General features: G+C 41.5%; 1 protein-coding gene across 1 annotated transcript in view; it reads right to left on the reverse strand.

Moving 5' to 3' along the window:
• The window catches only part of LOC134376748 (death-inducer obliterator 1-like), a 37,668-nt gene that overhangs the window by 10,379 nt on the left and 13,593 nt on the right, over positions 1-13,696 (reverse strand).

The raw sequence follows: 13,696 nt of genomic DNA on the forward strand, positions 1-13,696 counted from the left end.
GCAGGTGTGTGGGTGACACAGGAGAACAGGCTTCAAACACGCCCACCCTTAACTAGCAGGAGCTTACTAGGCATTACTGAATAGGATACATCTAGAAAAAAGGATTTTTAAAATCTTAAAATTCAGAAAAGAAGCAAAATTAAGGGCTGTCAGCAGTATTTATGATAGTGACTATAGCTTATTTGAGATATAAAAATGCTTTATTATATTACTATATTAAAGCTTTTACTTCGACCAACAAACTCCATAATCAAAGACTCAATTTACTCCTCAGTTGAGCTTTAAAACTGAAGGACAAACTTCATTTTACCAAAAAAACAAACAAAAATACCCTACGTGGGTTTAGGATAGCACTAAAGAATTCAAGTGAAATTTTTTTGTAAACTTGAGTTTCAAAACTCTTCTCAGGAAGGGTAAACAGACGAGTGCGCTTTCCATGCACATTCAACCCCCTGAGTGGACCTCTGTGGCAACCACATCTGAGCAGGGGGGTGGGGGAGGTTTCACATGCCACATTGTCCTACTAGACGAGTCACTTGGAGGTGATGCCATTAATGAAATATGGAAAGGTGAGAGGAATTTGCAAGATGGGGAAAGTCAATCATGTTTCCATACTAAGAATTGGCAACCAACAATATAATAATGTTGCTGTTTAAATGTCCCCCTTTACAGCCCTCTAGTCATTATTTAATTAATGTGGTAAACAGTAAATTAGTGCTTTTAATTAAAACAAGGATTATAGTCAAAAGCTCAAAAAAAAACCCTCAAAAGCCCCCAACTTGCAAAAAAACCTTTACATGCCAGGAAAGAACCCATTGCATTATAATCCTATATAGTCCACCAGAACTCAAAGATCAGCACTGCAGCCCCTCAGCTAGGCAGGGGCTCTGGTGCAGACGGCATGTCAGTGGATGATGCTTGTTTGGGAAGCTGTGTAACACAGCAGCAATCCAGGCAGTGGGACAAGGCATGAAATGTCGGGGGAACAGGTCAGAGCTGCAGGCGGCCTTGGGCTGCATGGGATGAGGGTTTCCCAGGGAAGTGGTCAAGGTACAAGTTCTTCTCAAACTTTCCACTCAGCAGCAACCCTCCAAATTCCCAAACATCTTAGTGGGAGAATTCGACTCATATTCGAGTGATCCTGTAAGTTCTCAGTCAATTCACTAAAAACCTGGGAGCTGCAGTTTCCCCACTTTACAGGACAAATAAAATTCTTTAATTTTACAAATTTGCAACAGTACCACATGGATCCAAAGCTTAGGACAGTCAGACAGTGTTAACAGGCATTACAGTTCACTTTAATTCCAACTGCTTTCGTATTTTTTGTCCTAAACGTCCTTTTAATGGTAATTCACACAAATGGCAAATCCTACATTTTCCTCTCATAGAGCCCTTCCAACCTCATACCCTGCCTGTCCTGTCCCCTGCCACAGGGGGTCTGCCCACAGCACTCCATACTTGGCAGCATTTCTAAGTCTCAATGGTCGAGGCTCTCCACAGACCACTGTGTCCCCAGGGGACTGCGGCTCACATGCTACAACAGCCACCCCTCTAAATGCTTCATGCCTCTGGCACCTCTGGGTCTTCAAATGAAGTGCACTACACAGCAATGACAGTGTCTGACAAAATCAAAAATAGGGACACACTAGGAACAATGACAAAGACTACCTTTTAATGTCCAGACACCTTGTTTTAACATTTTTACATGTATTATTTTATCAGATCAAGTTTGTATACCTAAGGGATCACTGTACGTTAGTATTTGGAAGTTTATTTTTTAACAACTCAGATTTAGGTAGCAAGGTTTGCAGCATCTAACTTGACTGGCTCCTGGAGTTTAGATTAAATGAAATTGGCAGAGTCCCCTTTCCACGGGGGAAGAAGTGTGGAGGCAGGAAATGGCTGAACATATAAAGCACAGCAAGGGTGAAGTGCTACATGACAATGTCAAAAGGACTCTGACACTGAGCCAGGGCACCATGAACCAACTACTGGCCTAGAGAGGTGTGTAACTAACCACCAGCCAGGAAGCTGACCATCCAGCAGTCATGAAAAGAATGAACCTGGCATGAATGAACTTGAGACCTAAATCCAGTTCAGTCACTGTTTCTACAAACAGAAATTTTTCTGAGAATATTTTAACATTTCCAGAAACCTCAACAAAACACCTTGAATGCAGCACATGGGACACCTGTGCTATGTGACCTGAAGCCAAACCTTAGTGACATTTAACAATCACCTTGTTTCAGGTTACAAATACATGACCACCTCAAAAATATTAACAACATTTCTCCAAATTATAAGCTTTAAAATGAGACGTCCACAAATGATTAATACTTCCACGACTGGTCTAGTTATGTATTTTCTCCCTCATTCATGGAAAACCAAGGGATTGTTTCTGGGACTTTCCAACACATGTGTCTAAAGTCATTTATTACCCAAAAGCAGTAGTAGTAAATTATGTAATACATTACAAAAGGTGATTGCCTTCCTTAACCATGAAGATGCTATTTTATAAAATTAGCTGCTTCTCTTAAAAGCCAACCTTTGTTATCCTTTACCTACTCTTTACTGAGTATATAAATAGAAATAAGTAAATTATTGGTAAAATGTTCTATAACTGGGAGACTTCAGTGGCCAGTTGCCCACAGTTTACCTGCTGGTTTCCTATGACACATATTAAGCCTCTGTTCTACGTCGACGGAAAATGTTCAAAACATACCAAAAGTTCTACCCAGCAGCTGCCCCAGGGACCTGCACGCACTTCTGTCCCACTGTGAGTGGCAACCGCATCGGTGGTGCTGGACTTGGGTCAGCTCTGCTGGAATGGCAGCGAAAGAGAAACTCATTTTTGAGCACAGCTAAATTGTAAACTTGCAAGTTCACTTTTTAGTGAATTATGTCGTGTATAAATTTACAGGATGGCAAGGAGTAACTCTGTGACCAACCAGAAAAAAACCTATTCTAGAAAAATAGCAGCACCACCTCTCAGGGCTGAGACACTCCTGCGAGCTGCTGAGCTCTCTGCTGGTCAACGGCAACACTAACTGCATCATGATCAGAGGTGTGACACCCAGTCCCCTCCCATTTGTCCACTGGACAGGAGGGAAGCCATTCTGTCCACACAGCCTCTTTCAGCATCTGCACCCATGGGGCCTGCTTGGGGGAGAAAATGTGTCACCTTAGGGAGCTGGCTTAAACCTTAGCAGCAGGAGAAACAGCTGCCCATGGCCAGGCTGCTGCCCCAGATGAAACTGCTACTGCCGGGCCTGGCCATTTGTTTACAATGGAAATAAGTTGTTTGGGGTCCAGCCGAGTATAGAATGAAGCAGGCCCTTGGGCACAGAGAGCAGCAACACACCCTAGTGGGCTAATTTCCCCAAATCATGAAACTAGGTGTCTTATCTCACTACAAGGGTTACTGTGGCAGTACAGCATCACTGGACACTCGTTGGAACTAGAGGGCCTCACAGAAACCAGGAGGAGATAATCTGGCCTCCAGCAAAGGAACTATACTAATAATGTGCTCCTCTGGGTAGAATCTTCCCAGTAACCCACATGGAAGTTGCAGCAGGACAGGGATGAAAAATACAGGGCAAGAGCTCAAGTCTGCACAGTCCCAACCAACCCCACAGATACCCATGTCCAATGACCACGCACAATGGACGGGTCCTCAGATGCAAAGAAACAGGTGAGACACACCCCTTCTCAGTACTGGTGACTGATCTAGGGAAGTCAGGTTCCAGACCCTCTTTCTCTCACACTGTGTCCTGAATCCTCACCATCACAGCTACAGCTGTAAGGACTGTTTCTCTTCTGTGAACCTGCAAGCTAGGTCTCTGAAGAGACACAGAGGAGAAAGTGTGTGAGTAAATTCTGCTCTATTTTTAGACCTCAGTAAGGCACATGCACATTGTAGTTTCCGATCTCAACTGTTTCTTCACTGTCAAGATTTTTCCTGGTATGAAAAATCAAGGTGCCAGTAGCAAAAGAAAATGTTTTGCTTTTGCTCCCCTGCTTAAACATTTTCAAGTAAATTTCATGTCATGAGGGGAGATGGGGATTGCTCTCAGCTGCATCATGGGTCACCTCTCAGCTGTGCAGTGGTGTGCCTGGCTGCCAAGCTCACTTGGGAGCAGAGATGCTGCTTTTCCAGATTTTCCAAGCCAGAAACAAGCATTGTTCACATTGAGAAGGTTAAACTTAAACCAAGATCATTTTTTGTGCCTAAATGTTTACTACTTAAACCCAGCAAGACAGAAGCATGTTAAAATAGTCCATTTGCACTCCCCCTGTCCCAAAGAGTCACATGCACATAAAACCCAGAGCTGATGACACCATGCAAATCATGGTGCAGGACATGCAACCTTGAGTTCTTCTCACTGAACACTTCCAGGTTTGCATCAAGTAAAAGTTGACTCAACTTTCATTTAAGTAGAAAAAGTAGCAAAAATTCCTACTGATTTCCTAAATTTGCTTCTCTAATTCCCACAAGCTGGCTATAACTATATTAGTGTTGATATATAACAAACAACTATTAAATAGTTTATGACTTTATACAGATGTATCTGAAGATTGTATACCATACTGGAGGAATTGTACCAAGTGTCTTCAGAGGTGACCTTTGCAATCTATGACACTGATAATGCCTTCAAAGGGACTTTCCAAGATTATTAATCTTTAAGGTGTATTAGAGTAGATCCATAGCTCTAAAAGGCTCTATGAAGGTTATTGAGGAGCAGGTGAATTTATTGAGACCACTCCTACTGAAAATTCTACTCTTCTCATCCCACTTCTCCAAAGTGGCTGAAGAATAAGAAAGAAGGGAACAAGTAAAGGACAGACTGAAGGATGCCACAGGACAGTGCTGACAAGATCTCACCTTGCAGGTTCAAGTTTACAGAGATGTGAAACCTTTCTCTGACCTAATTTTCTGAATAGGCTATTTTTTTAAATTTATGAAATGTAAGACACTTCTTTAAGGAAGCTGAAGGCCCACCCACACATGCATGAGCCCTGGAGGGGCCTACACACACCAACAGAGCCAGCACCCAAGTGAGTGCAGGATACTGCAAGCCAAACTCTTATGTAGCCGTAGGCCCACCGCTGCCCACCAGAGCCCCAGTGGGGCATGCACATTGACCCAGAAGGAGCCAAGGGAGCCAAGCATGCACTCAAATGCATTGATACAAGAAGAGTCACCACCACAGCCTACAAACAGAGGAGGAAGTCTCTTCCCTCATAGCCCACTCCAGAGTAACAGAAGAAACAAATGTCCTATCAGATGACCAAACACCAATGAAAATAACAGAACTACAAATAAATAAGAAGATATGACACCACCAAAGGAATATGGTAATTCTTAAGTTCCAGACTGCATCAAGCAGGAAAACCTTGAGATGTCTGAAAAGGAATTGCAAGCACTGATCTTAATAAAACTGAGAGAGATAAGAGGAGAATCAACTAGAGAACACAATGAAGCGAGAAAAATTATGCAGGTAATGAAGGAGGAAATTTAAAAAGAGATTAATAATTTTGAAAAGAATGTAACAAAACTAGAAAGGAAGGATTCATTCAGTGAAATAAAAAACAGAACAGGAAGCTTGAGCTGCAGGCAAGAGCAAGCAGAAGAAGGAATTTCAGACCCAGAAGATGGTCTTTTTGAAATAACCCAGGCAGACAAAAAAAGGAAAAAAAAATTGAAATGAAGAAAATTTAAGAGAGCTAATAGAAAACCTCAAGTGCACAAACATCCAAATCATGGGTATTCCAGAAGGGGAGGAGAAAGTAAAAGTCATTGTAAACCTGTCTAAGAAAGTAATGACAGAAAGCTTCCCAGGCATAGAGATGCAGACTTTCAGATCTAGGAAGCCTGAAGATCTCCAAAAAGATGCAATCCAAAAAGATCCTCTCTAAGCCACATTACAGTCAAACTGGCAAAACTTATAAACAAACAGAATTCTAAAAGCAACAGGAGAAAAGTGTCAAGTCACCTATAAGGGAGTCCCCATCAAACTAACAGCAGACTTCTCAACTGAAATTTTACATGCCAGAAGAAAATGAGATGATATATTAAAAAATACTAAAAAGACAAAACTTCTAGGCAACAATTCTATACCCAACAAGTTTATCCTTCAGAAATGAGGGAGAAATAGTGTATTTCCCAGATAGACAAAAATTATAGGAGTTCACTACCACATGACCAACCCTGCAAGAAATTCTCAAAGGAGTCTTGCATCCAGAAACTGAAAAATGATAATCACTCTCATGGATTTACAAGAAAGAGCCAAACTCACCATTAAAACCAAAACACTAGAGTTTTCAAGATGGCGGCGGCTGCGGCGGCTGGCGCGGAGTAGCTGAGGTGGAAAAGGTGGCCACTGGGCCTCAGGCAGCCGGGAAACTTGTGGACCTTCCTCTGGCCATCTCTTAAGGGAGGACTGCTGCTGCTGGCCGGTCGTGGGGGCTCAACGCCACTTTGCCCCCGGCAGGAGAGGCTGCCTCATTTACAGGCAACAGCTTTGAAGTGTGGAGCAGGAAAAGAACTGATTCTTAGCTGCAAAAGTGAGTCTTGAAACAGGGAACACGGCGCCAGGGCTGCTGTGGATGCAGCCAGGATCCCGGAGGCTGGGGCCGCACTGAAGGCGGCCAGCTGCCCTATTCAGGATTCGAGGTTTCAGGCCGGCATTAAAGAAGATTCCTGGGAGCGCCCGAGCGGCGCCGCGACTGAACAGCCCGAGGCGGCAGCGCCGAGAACACGGAAGGCAACAAACCAGAGACAGAGCGAGCGCCCGACCTGGCACAGCACTGTGAGTGATCCCTGGCACAGCTCTGTTCGGGGGGTGGATGCCCACGCGGCTCCCGCCTGCACCACCAGGCCACTCACTGCCACGGTGCTGCCTCCATTTTCCCAGGTGCGGGCAGCTCCGCCCTGCTCGGCCATCACTGAGCCCATTTGCTTGGCCTGGCGCGGGGCTTTCCGGACCCTGCGGGCCGACCTCCTCTCCCACTCCCGCCGCGGTTCTCTGGCAGGGCTGGGGGTGTGGGGCGTCCCAACCAGTTTTGGGAGGGCTAGGAAGTATGGGCGGGCTGACTGTCACTCCACCACACCCTGGACTCCGCCCCGGTAAACTTCCTCTTACTGGGAGGCAGATACCATCTCTGCCACCACCAGTTTGGAAAAAAGCCTAACGAATTTCTGGTTGGGAATAGTGTGGTAGGAGAGTTCCCAGGTCCGCTTGAACCTGCCGGAGAGCAGGCTGCAGGCGGGCACTAGACTCGGTTTATACCGGGGGGATACAAAGGTGAACAAGACCCGAGAAAGATCTACACAGTGCTACAAAGGCACCCAGAGAGACCGGTCGTCTGTGCCTAGCAGAAACCTGGTAGACTTCCTGGGCGAGGCGGTGCTGAGCAGGGTCTTGAAGGCCCAGCTGATAGACGAGGGGTGCAGAAGACACGCCCCAGCCCAGCACAGTGTGCACAGAGGGGGGAGACGTGCGACCAGGGAGGCGGAGACTCGACAGAAACCACACACCCGGTGGGGTCGCCACTGCACGATCTAACAGCCTGGGCCAGAGCACACGGAACGGGGAGAAGTCCTGTACAGAAAGTGAAAGCTCAACAGAGATCACACACCCTGTGGTACGTGATCCACCAGCCCAGCAGAGTACAAGCTGACCAGAAAGGTGGATCCCCGGAGAAGCCCAAGACCCGAGGCAACCACACACACAAGACACTAGAGGCCAACTGAGCAGTCACGGCGGGAGCCATACCAAATTGGCAACCACAGCAACATCCTAGTTAGTCATTAGTCTTAAACCGGTGGACTGTGAAACCCCCTGCCACAATGAATAAACACCAAAAAAAAGACACCAGAAATACAAAAAATCAAGAAAGTACACCACCAAAAGTTAATAAATCTCATACTCTAGATCCTATAGAACAAGAGGCCCTTGAAATAACTGACAAGGAATTTCGAGTGATAATTCTAAGGAAACTGAATGAGATACAAGAAAACTCAGCTAGACATCATGATGAAATGAGGAAAAGTATACAGGATCTGAAAGAGGAAATATACAAGGAAATCAATGTCCTGAAAAAAAATGTAGCAGAACTTGCTGAACTGAAGAAGTTATTCAGCGAAAAAAAAAACACAACGGAGAGTTTAACCAGCAGGCTTGTCGAAGTTGAAGAGAGAACCTCTGAACTTGAAGATGGGCTGTTTGAAATAACACAAGCAGACAAAAAGAAAGAAAAAAGAATCAAGAACATGGAAGAAAATCTGAGAGAGATATCAGACAACCTCAAGCACTCAAATATCCGAGTCATGGGTATTCCAGAAGGGGAGGAAAATGGAGATTCCATTGAAAACATATTCAACAAAATAGTGGCAGAAAACTTCCCAGGTATAGGAAAAATCACAGATCTTCAGATCCAGGAAGCTCAACGATCTCCAAACGTGTTCAACCCAAAAAGGCCTTCTCCAAGACATGTCATAGTCAAATTGACAAAACTCAGAGACAAAGAGAGAATCTTAAAAGCTGCAAGAGAGAAGCGTCAAATCACCTATAAGGGAGCCCCAATCAGGTTAACATCAGACTTTTCATCACAAACCCTAAAAGCTAGAAAGGAATGGGATGATATTTTCAAAATACTAAAAGACAAAGATTGCCAGCCAAGAATACTCTACCCTGCAAGGCTATCCTTCCGAAATGAGGGGCAAATAGTATATTTCTCAGACAAACAAAAACTGCGGGAGTTCACTACCACAAGACCACCCTTACAAGAAATCCTCAAGGGAGTACTGGGTTTGGTTCCTGAAAAATAACTACCACTGCCATAAAAACCTAAGAAAAATCTAAACCCACTAGTACAATAAAAATGGCATTCATGAAGAGAAAACAAGCTAACAAAAACACTATCTACAACCTAAGGAACCAACAAACAAAGAAACCAAACAGTAAATCAGAAAGCAAGGAACAAAAGACACCTAAGACAACCAAACAACCAATAAAATGCTAGGAATAAATCAACACCTTTCAATAACAACTCTTAATGTTAAAGGCTTAAATTCCCCAATTAAAAGACACAGACTGGCTGACTGGATCAAAAAGGAGGACCCAACTATATGCTGCCTACAAGAGACCCACCTCACCCATAAAGATTCACACAGACTAAGAGTGAAAGGATGGAAAAAGATTTACCATGCAAACAGAAAAGAAAAACGAGCTGGAGTGGCTATTCTTATATCTGACAAAATAGACTTTAAACTAAAAACCATAAAAAGAGACAATGAGGGACACTACTTAATGATAAAAGGACTGATCCATCAAGAAGACATAACAATCATAAATATGTACGCACCCAATGTTGGAGCAGCCAGATTTATAAAACAAACTCTACTAGACCTAAAGAAGGAAATAGACACTAATACCATAATAGCAGGGGACCTGAACACTCCACTGTCAATATTAGACAGATCATCTAGGCAAAGAATCAGTAGAGAAACACAAGATCTAAACAAGACTCTAGACCAATTGGAATTGGCAGATATCTACAGAACATTCCACCCAACAACCTCAGAATATTCATTCTTCTCATCAGCACATGGATCATTCTCCAGGATAGTTCACATATTAGGTCACAAATCAAGTCTCAATAAATTCAAAAAAATTGGAATTATCCCATGTATCTTCTCAGACCACAATGGATTAAAACTAGAAATTAATAACAAACAAAACTCTGGAAACTATACAAACACATGGAAATTAAACAGCATTCTACTTAATGACATATGGGTCCAAGAAGAAATCAAGCAGGAAATCAAAAAGTTTATTTAAACTAATGAAAACAATGATACATCATACCAAAACCTGTGGGATACTGCAAAAGCAGTATTGAGGGGAAAATTTATTGCATTAAATGCTCACTTCAGAAGAATGGAAAGATGGCAAGTGAACAACCTAACACTTCACCTTAAAGAACTAGAAAAACAAGAACAATCCAATCCTAAAGTTAGCAGACGGAAAGAAATCATTAAGATCAGAGCAGAACTGAATGAAATTGAAAACCAAAAAACAATTCAAAAGATCAACAAATCAAAAAGTTGGTTTTTTGAAAAGATAAATAAAATTGACAAACCATTAGCATGGCTAACAAAAAAAAGAAGAGAGAAGATTCAAATAACAAAAATTAGAAATGAAAAAGGCGATATTACAACTGATTCATCTGAAATACAAGGAATCATTCGAGACTACTATAAACAACTATACGCCAACAAATTTGAAAATCTGAAGGAAATGGATAAATTTCTGGACACACACAAGCTCCCAAAACTGAACCGTGAAGACGTAGAAAATTTGAACAGACCAGTAACAATAAAGGAGATTGAAGCTGTTATCAGAAGGCTCCCAACAAAGAAAAGCCCAGGACCAGATGGATTCACAGCAGAATTTTACCAAACATTCAAAGAGGAATTGACACCGATTCTTTACAAACTATTCCAAAAGATTGAAACGGACGCAAATCTCCCAAACTCATTCTATGAAGCAAACATCATCCTGATACCAAAACCAGGTAAAGATATAACCAAAAAAGAAAACTACAGGCCGATATCCTTGATGAATATAGATGCAAAAATCCTCACTAAAATACTAGCAAACAGAATACAGCAACACATACGAAAAATTATTCATCACGATCAAGTGGGATTCATCCCAGGGATGCAAGGTTGGTTCAACATACGCAAATCAATAAATGTGATACACCATATTAATAAACTCAAACACAAGGACCATATGATCATCTCTATAGGTGCTGAAAAAGCATTTGATAAAGTTCAGCACTCATTCATGACAAAGACCCTCTATAAGTTAGGTATAGAGGGAAAGTATCTCAACATAATTAAAGCCATATATGACAAACCCACTGCCAATATTATCCTGAATGGGCAAAAGCTGAAAGCTTTTCCTTTAAGAACAGGCACTAGACAAGGATGCCCACTCTCACCACTCCTATTCAACATAGTGTTGGAAGTACTAGCCAGAGCAATCAGAGAAGAGAAGGAAATAAAGGGCATCCAGATTGGAAAAGATGAAGTCAAACTGTCCCTGTTTGCAGATGACATGATCCTATATATCGAACAGCCTAAAACCTCTACAAAAAAACTGTTGGAATTGATAAATGATTTCAGCACAGTAGCAGGATACAAAATCAACACACAAAAATCAGTAGCATTTCTTTTCTCCAATAGTGAACATGCAGAAGGAGAAATCAAGAAAGCCTGCCCATTTACAATAGCCACCAAAAAAATAAAATACTTAGGAATTGAGTTAACCAAGGAGGTGAAAAATCTCTATAATGAGAACTACAAACCACTGCTGAGAGAAATTAGAGAGGATACAAGAAGATGGAAAGATATTCCATGCTCTTGGATTGGAAGAATCAACATAGTGAAAATGTCCATACTACCCAAAGTGATATACAAATTCAATGCAATCCCCATCAAAATTCCAAAGACATTTTTCTCAGAAATGGAAAAAACTATTCAGACATTTATATGGAACAATAAAAGACCACGCATAGCCAAAGCAATGCTCAGCAAAAAAAATAAAGCTGGAGGCATAACACTACCTGACTTTAAGCTATACTACAAAGCTATAATAACCAAAACAGTATGGTACTGGCATAAAAACAGACACTCTGACCAATGGAATAGAATAGAGAATCCAGAAATCAACCCACACACTTACTGCCATCTGATCTTTGACAAAGGCACCAAGCCTATTCACTGGGGAAGGGACTGCCTCTTCAGCAAGTGGTGCTGGGATAACTGGATATCGATATGCAGGAGAATGAAACTAGATCCATACCTCTCACCGTATACTAAAATCAACTCAAAATGGATTAAGGATTTAAATATACACCCTGAGACAATAAAACTTCTTAAAGAAAACATAGGGGAAACACTTCAGGAAATAGGACTGGGCACAGACTTCATGAATACAACCCCAAAAGCACGGGCAACCAAAGGAAAAATAAACAAATGGGATTATATCAAACTAAAAAGCTTCTGCACAGCAAAAGAAACAATTAACAGAGTTAAAAGACAACCAACAGAGTGGGAGAAAATATTTGCAAAATATACATCTGACAAAGGATTAATATCCAGAATATATAAGGAACTCAAACAACTTTACAAGAAGAAAACAAGCAACCCAATTAAAAAATGGGCAAAAGAGCTAAGTAGGCATTTCTCTAAGGAAGATATCCAAATGGCCAACAGACATATGAAAAAATGCTCAACATCACTCAGCATCCGGGAAATGCAAATCAAAACCACATTGAGATACCATCTAACCCCAGTTAGGATGGCTAAAATCCAAAAGACTATGAACGATAAATGCTGGCGAGGCTGCGGAGAAAAAGGAACTCTCATACATTGTTGGTGGGACTGCAAAATGGTGCAGCCTCTATGGAAAATGGTATGGAGGTTCCTTAAACAATTGCAAATAGATCTACCATACGACCCAGCCATCCCACTGTTGGGAATATACCCAGAGGAATGGAAATCATCAAGTCGAAGGTATACCTGTTCCCCAATGTTCATCGCAGCACTCTTTACAATAGCCAAGAGTTGGAACCAGCCCAAATGCCCATCATCAGATGAGTGGATACGGAAAATGTGGTACATCTACACAATGGAATACTACTCAGCTATAAAAACGAATGAAATACTGCCATTTGCAACAACATGGATGGACCTCGAGAGAATTATATTAAGTGAAACAATCAGGCACAGAAAGAGAAATACCACATGTTCTCACTTATTGGAGGGAGCTAAAAATTAATATATAAATTCACACACACATACACACATACACACACAAACCGGGGGGGGGGGAAGAAGATATAACAACCACAATTATTTGAAGTTGATACAACAAACAAACAGAAAGGACATGGTTGGGGGGGAGGGGGGGAGGGAGAAGGGAGGGAGGTTTTGGTGATGGGGAGCATTAATCAGCTACAATGTATATCGACAAAATAAAATTTAAAAAAAAATAAAAAAAAAAAAAAATAAAAACATAAAAATAAAAAAATAAAAAAAACCCAAAACACTAATAAGAAAGAGAAAGAAGTTAAATCATGTCACCTTAAAAATCTAATTAACATTGAAGGTGAAAAAAAAAAGGGGGAAGAAAGGAACAAATGATATATAAAACATCTAAATAAAAAGCAATATAATGACAGGCAAAAAGCAATATTTACCAATAACCATAAATGCAAATAGACTAAACTCTCCATTAAGAAGACACAGATTGAATGATTATACAAAAGCTAGAACCAACTATATGTTGTCTTCAAGAGACCCACGTCGCCTATAAAGAAACACAGACTAAAAGTGATGGGATGAAAAAAGATATACCATGCAAATGGAAACAAAATCTGAGCAGGAGTGGCTGTTCTTCTACCAGATAAAATAGACTTCAAACCAAAATCCATAAAAAGAGACAAAGAAAGTAATCAAATAATGATAAAGGAACCTTTCCAGTTAGAAGACATAACAATCATAAGTATGTATGCACCCAGCACTGGAGCACCCAGATGTAAAGCAAACACTCTTAGACCTAAAAAAAGATAGACCCTAACACAATAATATTGGGTGAACTGAACACCCCTCTCTCAGCATTGG

The sequence above is a fragment of the Cynocephalus volans genome, chromosome 4 (genome assembly GCF_027409185.1).
Source record: "Cynocephalus volans isolate mCynVol1 chromosome 4, mCynVol1.pri, whole genome shotgun sequence".
In the NCBI taxonomy this organism is placed as follows: Eukaryota; Metazoa; Chordata; class Mammalia; order Dermoptera; family Cynocephalidae; genus Cynocephalus; species Cynocephalus volans.